At 42.6% G+C, this 19417-nt stretch overlaps 1 protein-coding gene across 2 annotated transcripts in view; it reads right to left on the bottom strand.

The window, feature by feature from the left end:
* Positions 1-19417, bottom strand: part of ARHGEF5 (Rho guanine nucleotide exchange factor 5) — a 36811-nt gene that overhangs the window by 16762 nt on the left and 632 nt on the right. Inside the window, exon 2 of one of the 2 annotated variants that reach the window (XM_064517520.1) lies at positions 4828-5008. The exons of the other annotated variant lie outside the window; for it this stretch is intronic. The gene's annotated coding sequence lies outside the window, so the exon portion shown is untranslated. The remainder of the gene's footprint in view (positions 1-4827; positions 5009-19417) is intronic. 2 annotated transcript variants of the gene reach the window in all.

Below are 19417 nucleotides of genomic sequence, written 5' to 3'. Positions count from 1 at the left end.
ATATTACTGTAGCTGAGAAAAAAGCAAAATACATACTTAGGGTGATAAGAGTTGGAAAACAAACACTATGTCTGAGGGTAGGCAAACACTCCATAAAAGTTTCCAGTATGATGATAACACCAAAATAAACCTACTAGTGCCTTTCTAGTTTTATGTGCAAATTTTGAAAATGACTTTAGTCAAGGAGTAGAGAGATGGCAGTGTCTCTATACCCAGCTACAGCGCAACTTCTGAAAGTGTTGGTCATTCCTAGCCATCTCAAACCCAAAAAGCAAAACCAGAAGGCATTCAGAGAACAAGAAAACAATCAAACAATCTCCACTAATTTTTGATGCACAGTTGATGGATACTCACTGCCTCTTCCAGTGGTTAGCTGAGATTACTTAGAGATCTCTATATCAACAAGGAGAAGCCCATGCTTTGGAGCTGAGGGCTCTCTTTACTAGATCTCTATGCACGTAGGTGTAACAGAGGGACTTAACACAATTGATCACAGGAATTGATTAATGAGGACTAGGAATGTAAGCATTTGATTAATGGATAACTAGAACATGACATAAGACACAAGATACTTGAAGGCTGTAAACCACATGGGTTGAGAGGAGTAAGTTTGATGTGCATGGACATAACTACAGATTACAAAGAGAAATAAGATCATAATTTAGACTGCCCTTCGGGGGTGGGGGGGATGAACGAACACTCAGGATTGTTGGACACTCTTCTAGAGGATGTACCGAAATTTCCCATCCGTTAGTGCATTTGTAGATCAGACATGACAAAGCACTAGGGAATGTACATTAGGGAATGTAGGAATTAATGTACACTAGGGAATTTGTCTGAAAGGACAGTAAAAATCTCACTACTTTTTTCTTTCTGGATTCTACATATCCTGTGATCCACAATCCCAACCTTAAGAGACAGGAGAAAGAAACCAACCTTAGTGGCTCCCCTCCCCATCCTTCCTCTGCTTTTGGAACATTTCTCTATTGTTCCAGCCTTTCTTCTTTATTCTCTGTCCTCTGTTTACCAGAAATGGCTTATAAATTGCAGCTTTACATACACTGGGTACCCTTGCAGTCATGCCAAAGCATGTAATTTAGCCCTGAAGGAACTGCTACAATGTGCAGCCACAGTCAGATTCCTCTCTGCGCAAAGCCTCAGTGTTTTCCTCCTTCATCCTATCTTACAGTTGTCAAAGCTTCCAGACGCCAGTGTGTAGTCCTGCATCTTTTGGTCAAAGAAACCATTCCATATTTCTTCAGGTAAAAAAACCTAGTAGCTGCCTAGCAGCACAAAAGCTCCAAGCCTGGCTCTGGAAAGTTCATACTACTTGTGCAAAAAATTCCTTTTCCCACTCAAAACAGACAACTAAATCCATACACTTTTTCTTTCTTTAACAATCCTAATTTCCCTACAAATTTAAGGTTAGCATTTTTTCCAGAGATTTGATCAGTTAACTTTGTTCCTGGATATTTTTTTCTCATGTAATCTTTAATTTTAATAATTCCAAAATGGGATTTAGCATTCTGGATTTTTTTTCCCTCAAATTGAGAGTAGTTGTAAATAGTTATAATTTCAGCAAACATTATGTGCCTAAGAGATATGTCTGTTTGGAAACTTTACACAGGGCTTCTGCCGTATCTTACTGTTATCAGTCAGTAATCAACTACTTTGGTGCTGATAAATCATCTTTTGAAACTCTTGCACATGGGCACATGCACTGTTGCACATGCACAGTACTGTCAAAAAAAAGACTCCTACACAGAAACATAGTTCTGCAGTACACAGAAAGTAGCAGGGTCATAAACTTGGAAGAGGTCACCTTGTCCAAGGCAGGATCGACTCATACCAGTGTCATCCCAAATACGTATGTTTACCCTTCCTATACCATAAGCTTCATGATCACATCAGATTATTCTTGTACTACACTGTTCCTGCTGTCTAACTTGAGTCTCCTCTGCTGTAGGGAAAGAAAAATACTGCTAATCACAGCTAACACAGACAGTTTTCAAAAATGAGTTCCCCAAGAGTAGAGACCACTTAGGGAACTTGGACAAAAGCTGACTACTAAGGAAGTTTATTATTAATAGACAAGATGGTCTAGAAAGTTTTGAATAGCAAAATCTTCAAACTCAAGCTTTGTCCTATGAAAGGAAAAGCTCTTGCTCATTGAGCTATTACAGATGTAAACAACACTGAATTTCCTCTTACTAAGCTGAAAGACCCAGCTTCCACTTCCCAGGCCCTGATGCCAAGGTATTTGGATGGCTGAAAGGACTAGTTTAAAGCTGCAGCTGGAGCAGTTCCACAATGATAGTGGGACACAGAAGAGTAGAGGGGAGTGCATAGTGCATTAACATTGGAAGTTGCCAAGTGAGATTTGTCTCATGTTATTGCTGCTAGGTGTCATGCACACCTCAGAGATAACGGGAAGCTTTGGGAAGTTAGGCAGAAGAAGGGACAAGCCAGCTTTCTGCAGTGACAGTGAAGAGGGCCCTATGCATCTAGTCTGGGACACAGTTAAGCTCCTCGAGGGCTGGTGCACTGAGGTCAAAGACGCAAATCTCTCTGCAACAAGGATTTCATAGAGATGGAAAGAAAATAACAAAACACAACCCTGACTGCACCTGTAGCAGTCAGTCATATACAGAGAAGCAGTATACAGGAGCCTAGTAGTTACTAGGAAAGATCCCCTTTGGAGCACTGCCACATTATGTTCCAACCACAAGCCAGTTTGGTCCTCTACCTGAGAGACTGCTTAGTACTGAAGGCCCAGGAGCTGGCCTTGCTGGAGAATCTGTTAGTTAGCATTTGCAGTAGGTCCAACAATGTGACAGAAAAGCACACAGGAGCAGGCTATGCAAACTTTCCCAGAAGTCTCACTATTATCACTCCTGGGGCTGCCATTCTTCCGCATCTCTCTGGATCAGATGTTCAGCATGCCATCTCTCCATCCTATGCTCTGACATGACTTCTGAAGCGAGGTGGGCTGACGGCTCCTATTTACATAAGGCTAGCCACACTTTTCCCCTGAGAGGGCCTGGAAGTGCGAGACCTCAGCTCACCACCACACAACAGCAGGAAGCAGCTACTGTGTAATGTGCAAGTGACTCTGGGCACAAGCTGGAATGGCAAAGGGGTGCAGCTGACTGCATGCCAGCATGAAAACACATGGATAATACCTGGTTGCACTGCAGTAGTGAGCAGAAAATTGGAGAGGGGATGGGTGAGGAAGGTGGCCAACTAAGCAAAACAGACTAACAGTGAAAGCAATAGCAGACAAAGCAATTCCTGTGAAGGTGCACACATCCATACGCTACTTTCCGAGATTACAGAAAACAATGTGAATATCATACTTCCTTCCAACATGGATCAATTAATCTGGATGGAGATGACAAACATTTCTGATTTTAAATAGGAAGTACCTAATTGTGTCCCACACACACTCCCCCAAATGGAAAGCCTGAGAAAAAACAAGCATACTCAAGCACAGACAAGCCCTCCAGTTAGTCAGGAAACAAGGTGCTCCTATTCCACAATTAATATGTCCACACATAGAATTAAATACCGTGTTAATCCTAAGCAACTCTAGAGTTAAACAAGCCCCCAAATCCTCATTCTCCAAAGAGTGTGAGGGACCTAACTTTCTTTGCCTTCGTCACCTTTCTGCACAATCCTGGCTTTCTCCCCTGTGTGCAGGCCTTAGTCTACGCCAGGGAACACGTGGTGCTCCCTGTTCCTGTTCCTTCTGCCATGGGCCCTGGCAGCGCTAAGGAGGACGGGAGCACACACGAACACACCCATGCTGTTGTAAACATGCTCCTGGCTGAGAAAGCCCTGCCCTGCAATTACAAGCCTGCGAGCTGGAGCTGAACCAAGGCACACTGCAGGTTGAGTTACTTGGCTTGGCTGGCCAATTATCCCTCTCTCAAGGGCAGGGGCAGCAACACAGGCAACAGGACAACCTGCATTAACTTGGAGCTGCTCTGGTTTGTGTGGGCTTTGCGTGGCAGTGGTGGCCAGGTGAGCTTGGGGTGCATGTGGGGCCCAAGGTGTGCCGTGGCGGAGGCACGTTCCACTCCCAGCCTCGCAGATAGACACCTGAAACCGGCTGGAGGGAGGAGGGAGCTGCTGGGGTAGCCACGGAGACATGCACAGCTCACTGGGGCCTGTGGTTTGGTACACTGGCTGCTCCTCTTTTGGCTCTTGTAGGTTTTTTAAAGACATAGTGTCAAGAACTTTTGGCTGTAATAGGAGAAATCCACACTGTTTGCAGGCAATTATGCATGGCTAAGGACATTGATTTTTTTAATAAAACAAAGGCTGAGAATCTATGGCTTGGACATACCCATGCTGATGTGACCACAGTTTGGTGCAGAAATGCTTAAGTGAGCTCAAAGTGCTGCAGCTTAGGTACCAGGCAACAGCTGCAAAGAGAACAAAGCTCAGTGCAGGGTATAACACCCGCCTGGCAAGGAACAGGCAACTACAGCGTGCTGAACCCCTTCTATTTCTTCCCAGCTTAACTGTGTCTTCATCACATAAAACAGATCTGTTTTAAGAGGGGTCAAGATGGCTCAGGCGAGCTCAGAATCTGCCTTTCTCCACACAAAATCCAGAACTAACTGTGTAGGAAAATTGCTACCAGAGTTAACATCCCTACCTAGAAGCCACATTTTGATTCAGTTTGGTAAAACACTTGGAAAAGGAGTCAGGACTGTTCTAACACAAAGTGTGCCCTACCACAAGTCTCAATTTTTATTTTGCTGTTCTCCAGCTATGGAGTGATGTAGCTACTCGGTGGCATGCTTCAGGCTGTTTTCTCACCTTGACGCCTCCACCATGGAAGAGAAGCCTACTGCAAGTCTCCTGCTGCAGAAAACAGCCACTGGGTCCAAGCTGCTGATCTTCATGCACCACTGGGCTACTCTGTCACTATACAGCCCATTAAGAGAGGTGAAGTAGCGGGGTCAGCACTCTTGAGCTCAAGAAGAGATTACACCAAGCACTAGAGACAGGAATCAAGAAGGGAAATAATGTTACTTAGAAATGGTTTTGGAGATATGGAGAGCAAATGGAGCTTTTGAAGGAGAACACATATAGACAGACCAGGGGAAACAGAAGTAACCTGTCATGTTGATACTATCTGATCTCCTGGAAAAAACATCTGAGCTGCTACTGCAGCTCAGAAGAAGTGAATAAGACCTCCCTGCCACACAGGTGCAGACAGTCTGCCTGAGTTGTAACACTCCCAGTAACATCTCACTAGCTTCCACTAATGGAAGACACAGTCAAGATATACTGAACCTATTAATTATCTAATGACTTGCTAATTGACAAAAATAACAAGAACATTTTTCCTATACTTATTTCCATTTAAATAGATTATAATATTTAATACTAACAAAAAAAAAAAAGGGGGGGAGATATTTTGGGAGTACAAAATTGCAGCTGCTACTGAATGTTTGCCAAGCAGTGAATAAAGACCATTGCTTGCATTGCACACTGCACTTCCCAGAGATGCAACAAAAATGATTCAGTCTTAAGATAAATGGTGCCATACGCATATCAGAAAAACTGTCTCACTTTAAGCAGTTTTATATTCACAGAAGCACTGGATAAGCCTTGGTATTGTACAGTCTTCTAGTTATGAGACCAAATAAGAATGGTGTGTAGTTCTCGCTGCTGTAGCTTAGTAGAACTACTTAGAGTAGCTAAGTCTAAGAAGAATATTGACAGTACAGGACTGACAGAGAAAGAATTCCTGCAGTGAAGGCAATGGATGGAGTCACTGCAAGCTGCTCTATGCAGCTGTCTCTACAAACCTTGGGGATGAAGAGAGCACTGACAGAAACACATCTGGAGCCCAAAAAGGGGCAAAGGCTTCCAAAATGTATGCTGTGATGCAGAGTGCTTGCTCTTGGCTGCTGGAGGATGTGGAACATGCTATGCACATTCCTAGACAGAAGGTTTGCTGTAAACTAGAGGAGTTCCCAGTTCCTCTTTAAACAGTGATCCAGGGCCTAGATGGAGGAGATTCTTCAGTTAGCTGCAGGAATTTCAATGTTTTTTTATTATGCTACAGAAGCATGAGCCAGAATCCCACGCTGCCATTTTTGAGTCTCGGATTAAAGAATGTTAATGTTTGCACCAAACCATCTTGACAGATGCAAATGCCATTAAAACATCAAAGGGCTTGGAAACACACTTGAAAGCTTGGCCTTGCCCAGGTGGAACCATTGCTGAGTACAGTTATTGTCACGTTACCTGTACCACTCCTGAGCACAGTTAAGCTACAGACAGATAAGGAGGAACAGCATTCAGCAACTGAATGAGAACACACTGTCCTCCCCTGCAGAAAGGGCCTCCTAAGTTATCCTCTCTGGTGTTTTTGGCAAACATAATATAACCTCTTTCACAGCCTGATCAAGTTCCACCTTGAAAATAGTAAGATTTCTTGCTGCCATTACTGATACTTGCCAGAACTCCTACAAAATAGAACATACATAAAACAGTTTACCAGTACAGAACATAAGCTATATGGAAGAATGCGCTCAGCCATAAATATACTGGCAAAACTGTGCTTTTGTATCAACATAGGTAAAGCATATCCTATGCAACTGAAACAAGTCCTAATACTACCAAAAAATTGCACTCGTACATCACACCATCCTAACAACTTCTACCAACACAACTTCATCAGTCCTGACCAGCATACCTACAGCAGAAACCTGTACCATGTATCTGGCTTCAGTATTGTTGGTACCATCAAATAGAGTTAACGATGAAAAATAGTTTGGTATCAACATATCATGAGATAGCAACTAAAAAAAAGAAAATTCTTAAATTTGTTTGTCCTCATTTTGTGATTTTAGAATACATTTCCAGCATTAGCTCCCCACATTTTAAAATTATTATTTTATGACTCCAGTAACCAGATGTATGATAGATGTTAAAAAATTTTTATGAGACTTGTATCATAATCAAAAATAGCTGGCAACACTGCAACAATGGTGCAGCTTTCCACTGAAAACTGCAGATAAAGGGAGGGGGAAAAAAATCCATCCAGAAGGGGTTAAGGGGAGTGTGTGGGGAAAACAGTGTTTGGTACAACCCTCCCCTAATCCAGCTTTTCAGAGAATGAACTGTTCTTTCTTGGAAATGTAATTGGTATACCTAGATTGAAGAAGCTAACAAGCACAATGAGACATGTTTGCTATTGGGAGGAAAGAGTATTAAATATAAATAAAGCGGTGTAAAAAATGTAAATGTGGGAAAGCACCAGAGAGGACCCCTTCCCTCTCCCTATGGAAAAATAGTTTCACACACCCAAAGCCACAGGAATTGTGTGGGTGCTGAATAGAAAGGTACTAATGCAAACACATGGAAAACTTCTCATTACTCAGAGCATAATTCCTGCATGGCCAACTGGCATAGGTTTATTATGTGCATCAGAGTATTTTCTGGTTTTTGTATAGTCCCACTTCCTAAAATGATGTGCTTATATGAGAATTTTGGCTTACAATTAAGAAAAATGCATGTCTGTCCTATATGGGTGTGGAAAAGTCCTAAAAAAAAAAAAAAAAAAAGAGCCAACCAGAAACTGTGGCTCAAAAACCAGAAAGCAAGATCTCATATTATCTTAATTTTTTTAAGCCAAAATGTTACGGCTCAACCCGTGACTAGTGGGAGTAAGGGCAAACCTCCCTCCCCTACCAGCCCGCAAAGAAAAAAAAATTACTTTGTTTTGTTTTGTTCTTTTTTTTGGGGGGGGGGGGAGAGAGCAAGGGGGGAAGGAGGGGTATATATACCAGTAACTACGAGATTGGCAGAGAAATATGCTGTGGTATAATTGCATTAACAAAACTTAAATAATCAAATTCATGAGGCCCAATTTAGGCATTTGCAGATACCCTGTTAGGTTCATCTGGATATGGCCCAGTCCTGCAAAGACGTAGAGTTCCTTCAACTTCTTTTGCTGTTGCAGGCTGTACAGACTACTCAGTGCCACTTGCAATCAGGTCCTAATAAATTTAAATCAAAACATAACACAAGGCCCCAAAATCCAGAACAGATTAAGGCAATACAGGTCCAGGCTGCTGTGTTTGCACCTACCCTTGCTGCATGTTCCCACCTTCTCCAATGTGCCCATGCTCATGTGCCCATGTGAGCCAGTTCAGGGAGCTAATCCAGCCAGAAAAACAAACCAATGGCAGGAGGACAAAAGTAAAAATGATTGATAAGTTTGCAGGCCAGTCCCCTCCCTGAAGCAGCTCTGTGTGCAGATGGAGAAGCCCTAGCAGCAGCCAAAAGGTGTGGATAGGACTAGGGGCTGGGTGCTGGGCTGGAGAGCAGGAATGCAGCAACCTGGACTTGGACTGAAATTGCTGTGGAACCACACTCCAGATCCCCGGCCAAGCCCTGCCATTGCAGCATATGAGTCTTGCTGCCTGCTGTGGCCAAGCACCTAAAACTAAGGATGAGATGCACCCTGGAGAGCAGGCGCAAAACACAGGCATCAGAGCACAAGTTTCACATTTTCACTATGCAAGCTCTGCTAGTAATGTTTTCACCATTGGTTCAGATTTTAAGCACACAATATATGAAGCTGGATATTCTAATCAGATTCTACGAGCATTTTGAAGGGAGCAGTTATTTCCAAGTTTAATGTTTCCTGATCTCAGTGTCACCACTTACAGTATCATTCCCATGACACAGGCAAGGCTCTTTCTCTCCCCAGTAGAGGCCTTGATCTAAAGGGACATTGCATGGAAGCCAGATCAACTCAAAGGAGCCCCCTGCAAGCAACTCTGAAAACAAACAACAACAAAAATGAGATGGTAGGAAAAGCCCTGGAAACCTTCTCAACCCCTCCGCAAAGTCTAGTGCGGAAATATTCCAAATGGAAGAAGAGGGAGGCATTTTTGTGACCTTTTGTTTCAGAATGAGTAGTGAAAAATTCCATAAATCAATGTTTAAAACGGTGCAACTGCTATACATCAGTCTTGTGAAGCTTTTTATAACTAATATCACCAATTACCATTAATTTATTTCAAAATTATTGTAGTAGGTAATTAAAGTTTATAGCTGTAATCTAGATTTAGCATTAGTTCCTAACACTGTAATTAACATAGCATATTATAAAAAGTAGAGAAGTCTCAGTCATTTCCTAATCTTTTTCCTCTATGAACCTAAGCTCTTTCTGTATCTTCATTATAACACTGATTCTTCATTTATATATTGTTGTCAGAGCCCTACAGGCACAGCCTAAAAAAAAAAAAAAAAGGATAGCCCAACCAGGTCAATAATACTGATGTTCTCTGTTTCAGCAATATCTTCCCTCACCTGTCAACAAGCAAAAACTCTGCCCATGTGTTTTCACATGCAGCAGCTCCACGTCTGTATTACTTAAAAGCACAGAATTTCTACCAGCTGAGAAATATCACTAGCATTTCTATGATGTACTGATTACAGTATTTTCCCACTTTAATTTCAATGAATAAGGCACAATTACAGAAATTTTAATCCCTCCTGCCTCTATTTTCATTTTTCTACATATGAATGAGGTGCAGGCTCTAATTCCCACTGCCATCCTTCAAGATTTCCTAAAAGAGTACTCCTTCACGGCTCTTCAGATATTAGCTGAGCAATTAAAATCCTGAGATTGCCCTTTGGCAGTCTTTGAAGACATCAGCTCCGACTCTTGACTGGCCTGCGGCCTTTTTTTCCTCATCCCTGTGGCATGTAAAACTATCTTTTTCCCCTCCCAGGCCCCACCCTGCCAAATGGAGATACAGAGGAGTAAAGTAAGGCCTGTGCGCCTAAACTCACTTATGCTCATGACTTCAGTGTGCTAATGAGAAGTCAGAACAGCAGACTCCTAACAGTCATCATGACTAATACTGTACTAGAAACCTGATAAAATTTCCTCTACCTCTTTTATGACGTGATCACAAAATAATGTCAGCTCAAGCTAAGGAAGGCAGAGTCCTCAATACACTTGCATCCACCAACCTACACAACTTTGCATACTATACTATATTCTAGTTGAAGGTGTGCATTCTTTAATATGAATGAGGAACTTCCCCTGGGAAGTACAGGCATCCGTCAAATGAAATCTAAGACTTAGCTCAATGTCTTTCCCATTACCTGCAACTTGCTTTGATCAGTGGGGCATAAATAAACACAAACACTCATCTCTCCTGGGTTCAATGAGATACAGCAGAGTTCCTCCGGTTCAGCATCCCAGGCAGCTTTTGATCATAACTTCTGCCACTGCCCATTGAATTCACCTGCACAAATTAATCAGACTTGGCACGTGGCATACTGCTTCACTGCACTTGAATCACTACAGGCAACAGCAAAGAATACAATCTGGTATGAACCTTCTAGTTTGGAAAAGCTAAGAGCAACAAACTGCTTGAAGAGGGAAAGATTGAGATGGTGCAAAAAGAAAACCAGTGGACCATGCAGAGGAGAGAGGAAAGAATCAGAGCTCTCCTTCTCAGAGTTTTCTTCCTGACATCTCTGCCATAGTGAAAATGGGTCTTCAGCCATTTCTCTGCCAGACTGGTACACAGTGGGAAACTGGCTTTAAGCACAGATCCTTGCTGACTACTATTTAACCCAGTACCTCCCCTCTCCATGTGTCCCAGCCAGCTGGCCAGCATGTTAGCGGACAGGCTGCGAGCACAAGTGAGCATGTTGTGTGAGGCCCCTGCTCAGCAGGGGAAAGTGAATTGCAAGCAAGCAGAGAGCTGAAGAAAAGAAGAATGAGGTCTCCCCCTCACAGCACGCTGAGGAGGCGGCTGAGGCACGAGTCCTGGGTAAGGAGGGGCGGTGAAGTAGGAGGGCTTCACAACCCGAGCCCAGCTACTGTTCTGGGATCAGTGATTTCGTCTTTGCCGTGGGCCACATTTTGCAGAGCCGACAGTTGTATCTGGCAAGGGCTGCTACAACAGTGCTGAGCTTCAGCTCAACCATGACACATCTTGATGTGACAAATCTACTCTGTCACCCTTGGCAGTGCTTTACACATGAGGTATGACACAGATCACTGCACATCTGCTCTAAAGAAACAATCGCATTTAAGACGGTGTGATTACAGCTGTAGTCAGATCAGGAATTATTACCTTTACTGCTCTTATTTCAAATACGTGAATGCCCTGTACTCCTGATTTATTGATATCCCTGCTCTACTAGAATTTACCCCAATGGAAGGTGACAAAGATGCACCCAATGGACTGCTGTTTCCAAATCTTGTCTCTACTCACAGTTACAGCTTGTGAACAGTTAAACACAGTTGTGGTCACCTAGGGATTTCAATGAACAGGTCTACAAAGGAGCACTGTGATCATCAGTAACATAATACTGGCTGAAACGGGAACATGCACATTAGGGTAGTGGGAAATTTCTCTCCTTCAGTTCTCCCTATTGCCATTTATTAAAGGAAGGATCTACAAAAGGCTTGTATTTATAAGCATTTTTTTTCTTCTTCCAAGACAACCTAGAATTGCCCGTTCATCCCTGGACCTCATCCAGCAGAATCCCCAGTTCCTAATTTCACCTCTTTTTCTAGCAGCTTCTGCCTACTTGCGGGTGAAACTGAGGTAATGTTAACCCTCCTATCTCACAGGTATATTCTGAGGATTCGTCAGGGAGTGTCTGCTCAGTGCACTGAATATGCAAAGCCCTGTTATCTGTATCCGAGTGCAACCATAAGCAAAGTCTAATTTGAACAATCCCTTCACCAACAAAAATGTACTCCCTGTTCATTTTATAACCTTCATGTGGTCTTTTGCCTCCTAGCTCTTCAAGATACAAAATGTTTTACTAAAATGTTTCCCTTTTGTGCTGCAGAGATGCTTAATACAAATACTAGACACATTCTTCGCAGAAAATAGTGTCCATAATTATTTATTTCAGCCTATTCTTCTGGATCAGTGTTACTCTTGTAACATACCATGTCGTACTGTAGCAATTTCACTGTCCTGTCAGTAAATGAAAACACCTGACCCATAATTTCATAGCATGTCAGATACTCAATGTTATTATTTTTTTATTGTATGTGGACACAGATTCAGATGAGATCCCTTCTGCACTTCAGAAAGAGCTTTATGAGTTCAGTGCATACCCCATCAGATTTTTCTTGCTACCCCTAAGCGTAAAACTAGACTTTTCTACCAAACCATACCTGAAAACCAAGCCTTCACCAACAAGTGCTTGAAATCAGGTGCCTACGCCAGTTCTTTCCCCACCCCCCATCCCTTTTTTTTAAAGTCTCCTCTTCAAGACAAAAGACATTTGGGATTTTTCTTTCCATGCTTTCTGTTTTGTGAGCTTTCAGGCTACACTTATGTCTCATTTCAAGCTTTCTTTGAATTTTCAAGATTTCTTTGAAAAAACAACAGCAACAACAAAAAACACGCCACACCCTACTATTCTCACATAATCCATTAATTTTGAGCCTGTGGCTTTAAGAATCCCGCATGCATTACTGGTGATAAGAGGGAGAAAAAAAAAAAATCACGTGTTGGCAACACTGCAACTTTTCAGTCATGCTACACTCATCTAATCGCTTCTGAATGGATTCAGGTACTTAATTTTATGAAACTATTCTTTAACTCTTCGCTCAGGATTATGGCTTAACTTCAGTGCAAAATCACAACTCTATCAGGTCCCAGACAACTATTTCAAGATAAAAATATTACTGAAGTAGCAATATATGTTGGCAATTTTTGCTTCACCATAGCACTGTGCTTACAAACTAGAGAAATGCAGCTCTGTTTTCAGTACTAAGCAGAACAGTAAGGAAAAACCCCATAGAACACAAGAGTCAGTGCTTTTGCACATGCTTGCCTCAACATTGTGTTTGGCCTCTACATCTGTTAGTACACACTTCTATTTTAAAATGTGCTTTGTTCATTCTTTTCCGCTGCCATAAATAAACTTTAGAATTTTGCCTTTTAAATTATCAAAAAAAAAATACTAGTAAAAAATAGTACATTTCAGAACAGGGTTTGCTTTCTTATTGCCTTGCTAAACTTCATTCTGTTAATGCCAGATGTGCCAATTTCATTGCACATGTGATCCACCAAACCTTGCACACTCTTTTGAGTCTTGGACGTATTTTTATTGTTTGTTTACCATTTTATGATCATCACTGACACAGAGTGAATCTGTTTTTCCCTTTTTACATGCTGATGCCTATTTTTGTGCCTTTGATACCACTATTATTATATATTCGGCAGCTGAAAAGCTAAAAATGACATTGCCTATAGAACTAAGGAAAAACAGCTCTAATATGTTTGATAATATCCACTGGGCAACTCAGCTGTCATGATTTTCCTTTACAGGCAGTCATAATCTCAGGCTGCTTTTTACGGCCCTAACTCTCCCCTGTGACTAGTCATGGTACATCCTACAATGACATAACTAGCGTGCCTGGCCTTGCTCTTCCAGGATAAGTTGTATTCATTGCTCCAGCATGTGTCCAAACTGCTCATCTTCCTTTCTTTGCAACAAGAGAAGTGGACACAGCTCATTCTACTCACTGCACAGAGGCAAGAGGAAAAGGCAGACCACAGGAGGGCTTTTGGAGGAAGGCTGGCCTCCCAGATCATACGGGGAGACTGGAATGAGGCAAGCTGGAAAAAACCCACAAGTCAGTGGAATATACCATTAACCCTGTGCCTACAGGAACACCTCACAGCTTCCTCTTCAATCCTTCCATGTGTCCTGAGACAATATTTCCTCTTCTCACTGGTGCTCAGGGATGATGAAGAGTGACAACGTAGTAAGATATTTCCTATCATTCAACACACAAAACACTAGATGGTGTTAAGAAGTTACTGAGTGACTTGAAGGTTGAATCCATCTCTCTGAATCCCTTGTGCCTTTAGGACTACTTTAGAAAGGAGATTGACTCAAACATTGCAGCTAGATTATATTTTAGAGATCTAGAGCTACCCTGAGATACCTATGCTATAGAATACCTATACTAGTAGAGTTAAGAGAGTAAAATTTTTGTGTACAGACAGAAGCTCAGGCCTGATCTATGGTAGAAGGATTCTGCTCACAGACCAGAGCCCTGAGAGACACAGAGCTTCAGAGCTTTGCTAGGCACCAGTATGGTTAGGGCATCCTTCCTTCTATGAAATGAAATATATCAGCAAAGTTGTATTCTTACCAGTGTAACCAGTGGTTACCACCAAGTTTCCACCAGCGCCCCCTCACAGGGCGGAAATCTGTAATAAAGTCTGAAGGTCCTGTTAAGAATTATGCTATTCAAAGAATATTTCCAGGCACTTTTGATTGTTTCACCTGTAATTTTTTGTGACTACAGAGTGTGCTATCAAGCTTACATATACTAATTTTTTTGTAGCTGCCCAAATGTTTCTAGAATTTCAACATCAAGGACAAAGCATCTTTCTCTTGACACCCCTCCTCTCATTGGTGCTGCACAGGTTAGTTTAGCAGTGATTTGGGTAATTTGTTTCTATTATTATGTGACTATGCAAGTGTAGCCAGTGCAGCCACCTTGTGGCAGCTGTAAGAAATGACCACATCCAGCAAGTGGCCTTGCACCACAAGTCAGATGATAAAAGTTCAGATCATCTCAGGTCTTCTGCAATCTAGAAGAATCATACCCTGACATGAACCAGGATCTTCTGCTCCTTGAGGCAGAGGCACTTCCTGTTCTGAACTAAAGTGAATTTCACATCTCCTTTAATAGTGTTCTTCTATGATGACAAAACCCCAGTGGTCACTTCCTCCCTTCTACACATGCAAATATTTTGAGAAATCTTTTTCTTTTTTTCTTTATTTTTGGGGGACGAGGGGGAGGGGGCAGAGGGGAAGGCATTTGTGAAGAGGGTGCTCTTCAATCCCCTGTACCAGTTTTTCCACCAATAGGTCACCTGGAATATGAGAACATGCTTCCAACTCCCCATTTTGCATAAAATGGGGAAGGAACCCAAACGTCTCTAATGCCTGGAGAACACCTTGATCCTAATCCCCTCTGCTTCAGACTGGAATATTTTGGAACTTTAGTCTCTACAGTTGGATTCATTCCACCTTACACAAATAATTAGATATCCACAGGGTATCAGGATTCTCAAATTACTTGGCTATTGATGAAGTGGCAGATGTTCCCACCTCTCCTCCCCAGAGACACTCATCTCTGGTCATATTCTGTGCAAGGCTCAATCTGCTTATTGGCATATGACTGTACTGTGCCCACAAGTGGCACATGCAGAAAACCATCAAGTTTATGGATCCCACAGGCACCTCAGCATGACCCAAGGCTCCCTGGTAAGGATTTGGGAAGTTGTGTGTACCATCAATGGCAGAAACTTAAGTGCTAAGTGCTTTCTAGGCACCAACAAGTCTGGGAGCAGTGGACCTCACACACTGAGACTCTGTGGGCACTTAAATGTTAGATCCAAGACTACAAAGAGGTAGTTTGATATCTGAATGTTTTCATGGTCACCACATACATCTACATGAGTTACTGCAGATGGGTACACTCTGAGGAAGCTAATTTATGGCTAACTCTGCTTTAATACAGTATTGTCTGAGCAGTAGCTTCACGTTTCCTCCCACTTTCAATCACTTCTCATATACTAGCCAATTAGTTTCTATAGCCCCTCCTCCTCAACCTCTTTTAGCATCAAAACACCCTCTATTTTAAATACATATATACACACACATGTCTATTTATATATACATATATACACATGTTGTGCTAATCACCTTCCCCTGTTTCAAATTTTTCCTGCTATCAAAACCAACAGCCTTCTCCAGACTTTGCACCGACCTGGTACTGGAGTCATAAGGATTTCTTCTTTGACTTTATTTAGCTGTAATCCACCCCCTAATCGTGAGCTTGAAACCACTCTTTACCATATGGATCAGTTCTACATCCCCTACAATATTCAGGGTTGTATTTGATGAAACAGTGTTTAAAACAATAGATGGGGAATGGGTTTTGTCCCAGCAAACTAATTCCACTAGAAGAAAAGAAAGCTGGAATCATCTGGAAACGGAAGAGACAAGATTAACAAAGTTATCCCAGAAGGCTACCCACCGAACTCAGGCACTGAAAACCACTAAGAACTTCATATCTAGAATGCAAAAGTATAAGTAGCAACTTTCCTGCACTGATGAACCTGTCACAAGCATCAGACACATCACAACCAAGATACAGACTTTATGTTACATGCTCTTTCACACGCGAAGTCCAATTCCAACACACACTTCTTGACCATAGACCTAAATCCAGCCTTGACTAAATCCAGTTGTCCCAAGACAAGCAATTGAGTTAACCTGGACTAATGAGCAGATCAGGGCAGCTATTCTGATACATCTGCTGCAAAGTGGAGGTAAAAATAAATTAGCTTCCATTAAGATTTAAGCTAAGTCATGTTTGTGACAATTCCTGTAACTCAAGCCTTAGTTTCCCAAACTCTTTAGCTTGTCAGAAGCAGACAACTGCCAAAAGGAGTCCCATCCTCTGCCTTCCTCATTCACAACCCTCACAGTGCCCTTTCTCTTCTGGAGGTAAAAGCATGTGTACAGTCTAACATGAACCAGACTGGGGGACTGACATAGATGATGAGGGGTATGCATGACTGCTTCTTTCAACAGTAGTGCCAGCTGAGAGGATTTGTGCAACTACAGCCTGTTTATCTGAACCCAGAAGTGCATGATTCCCTCTTGCACCTAATCCCACATAAGCATGGGTCACTACGGAAAGAGGTAGTCCCTCTTCACATTTCTCATCCCCAGCTCCAGGCCACCCTTCTGCATCAGACCTAGCACCATCTGACCATAGGCAGGTTGGTCCAGCTTCTTGATCCAAAAGCAGAGCAATACTTTTGTTTAGGGAAGGGGGGTTGGTTTTCAGTTGGGTCAGTGACTGAATTGATCCAAGGCTGCTCGATCACTAGATCTAACACAAGGGAAGGGGCAGGAGCCTGCAGTCAGGGCTAAGTGAGAGAAGACTGGATCATTCCTTTCAGGAGTAGCCTATAGTTACACTAGATTAAAAATAATGTGAATCTGCACTCCAAGCAAGAGAAGTTATTCACTCACATTTCTCTAAAAACCCTGTCTGAGCACAGTCTCCTCAGCAAGAAGCGCTTAGCTGCTGCTCTAAATTACATCGGTCATCTCATGACTATAGTTTCATGCTTGCCTATTACCAGAACTAAGAGTTTAGCATGGATAACAACTGTAAGTTTGCAGTACAATAGGCCACCTTTTTGCTGGAATGTGTCATCCTGGCAGCAACAGGCTCTTTAATCTGGCATGAAAATTTGTAACAAGACTTTGTGGTTAGAAACCAGGCTGGACAGATTCAGATAAGACATTAGTGAGGGTAATCAGCTATTGGAATAATTTACCTGGAGAACCAGTGCAGTCTACTGCTTGATATCATGAAATCAAGACCAGGTACTTTTCTAATAGAATTTCGGATTTGAGGCAGCGATGCCCAGCTGTGAATGTAAATACCTGCAGGGGGTCAGAATAAGCCATCTGTCCCCAAAGGGCTGAAACTTGAACATACAAGCTGCACAATCACAAAGCAGAGAAACAATTTCTCTCTGTATGGCCCAAGTGCAGAAGCAACAAAGCACAGCTACACTTGCAGAGAATTCACTTGTAAGTACGTTATTAAAAGATACAGTAAGAGTTCAGCGAGGAATGTTGAAAGGAATTACAAAATGATGTATCAGGCATGACTATTAAAATAAGCTAACTACGTATAATTTAGCTAAACAGTAACTAAGTAGTGAACATGGAATTGGGAAAATACCAGATTGCAAAAAGCATAACTCTTGGAATCAAATTTTTTCCCATGAATATTTGATTCTAGTTATGAATTTGAAATCACTTCCCAGCTGTTTCCTAAGTTTTGCTCAGAATAGCCAATGAACACAACTTACATGAATACAAACTAACTAAATAAAACAGCCCATTTTAAAACAAATTCTGCAGTACATTAAAAAAAAAAGTTGTTTACCGCTAGACAACAACACATGAACACTTGAAACAAGCCTAAGAAGGAGAAGACTCAACAGGACAAGAGCAAGAATATCCAGCTAAATATAACAGGATGAAATTAAGAAAGGCCCAAGGAACAGATTCCTACCAGCAAAGTCTGTCAGGCTGTAGAAAGCTTCCCAGAGGGAGCACACAAGCCCCATTATTTCAGAAACCAAGAGCAGGGGGCTGCAGCAGGAGCACCAAGCTCATGTCTAGGCCCCTGCTGTCACTGGCAATTACATCGTGTAACCCCACTCACAGATGTATCAAGCTCACCAGGCTACTGTACAAATGGCACTACAAATACTAGCCTCAGTCAGGAGCTGGCAAAATATGTTCTACATGTAAGCCAGCTATGCTGTTCCAAATATTAATAATAATTAAGAATTAACAATAATTCAGTTTTGATACAACTTCAAGACTGATTTACAGATGCCTCCTCCTCTCCCAGTTCAGTTCCAGTTCTGAAATCTGGGTCACCCATACATTATTCCTCCAAGCTGAACCACCTCCCATGCAACCCTTTAAAAGGACTCTGCTCTTATGCAAGCCATCTCCAACAAGCCACTTAGTTAAAAAGAAACTCCAAACCATCAGAGAATGAGGTTACAAAACTTCCATAAAGTGATACAGCTGTGGCTTGGTCAAAGAGGAACTGGCACACAGTCCAAGGAGGAGGCAACAGCATCCACATCCAGCAAATCCTTGGTAGAGCCAGTGACAACTCTTTGCACACAGATGAGTCCAGGTCTCCTTCCCTGTATTCCCTGCCAGGTTTGATCCAGGTCTTATCCAACTTCTGAGAACAAATGAAGTGTCAAGCACAAGAGTAACATTGATGCTGGCAGCAGGACAGGTCAGGCCAGAGCAATGGGAGCCCAAAAGCCCCCTGGCAGGTTGTGGGCACCAAGGCCCCTACCAGAGCCACTACAGCAGTGAGGGACTCCTAAGCAGATCTAGGAATAAGACAGGAAGTGTACAGCATGCAAGTATCGTGCCTTTCATTCCTCTGCCTTCCCTTCTCTGTCAGGCCATAAAAGTCACAAGACGCCAGCAAGTAAAGCAAGCAGGAAAACAACAAGGTGTCCAGAGTTCAGATACAGCCCTGAGACTGCCTGGCCTCTGCCCTCAGCAGCCTGCTGGGAACTGAAAGCCCAGCAAACGCCGTGGGCTCTCACCCCTACGTGGGAGGCACTGTTTATGCGGGAAGACACTCGGATCGCTGGCAGCTGAACCTGGGACCAGGCCTACGCTTCAGGCCCTACCTGCTACTGGGAGGAGGGGGAAGAAAGTGATCTCCTTATGGGGCATTGAACCTCAGCACCCCAATAGAGGCCACTACAAGTGTTTAAGGTTCTCTGAGGACTCG

The sequence above is a fragment of the Dromaius novaehollandiae genome, chromosome 1 (assembly GCF_036370855.1).
Source record: "Dromaius novaehollandiae isolate bDroNov1 chromosome 1, bDroNov1.hap1, whole genome shotgun sequence".
NCBI classification, from domain to species: domain Eukaryota; kingdom Metazoa; phylum Chordata; class Aves; order Casuariiformes; family Dromaiidae; genus Dromaius; species Dromaius novaehollandiae.
The sequence above is the reverse complement of the archived record's forward strand: the minus strand, read 5'-3'. Positions and strand labels throughout refer to the sequence as shown.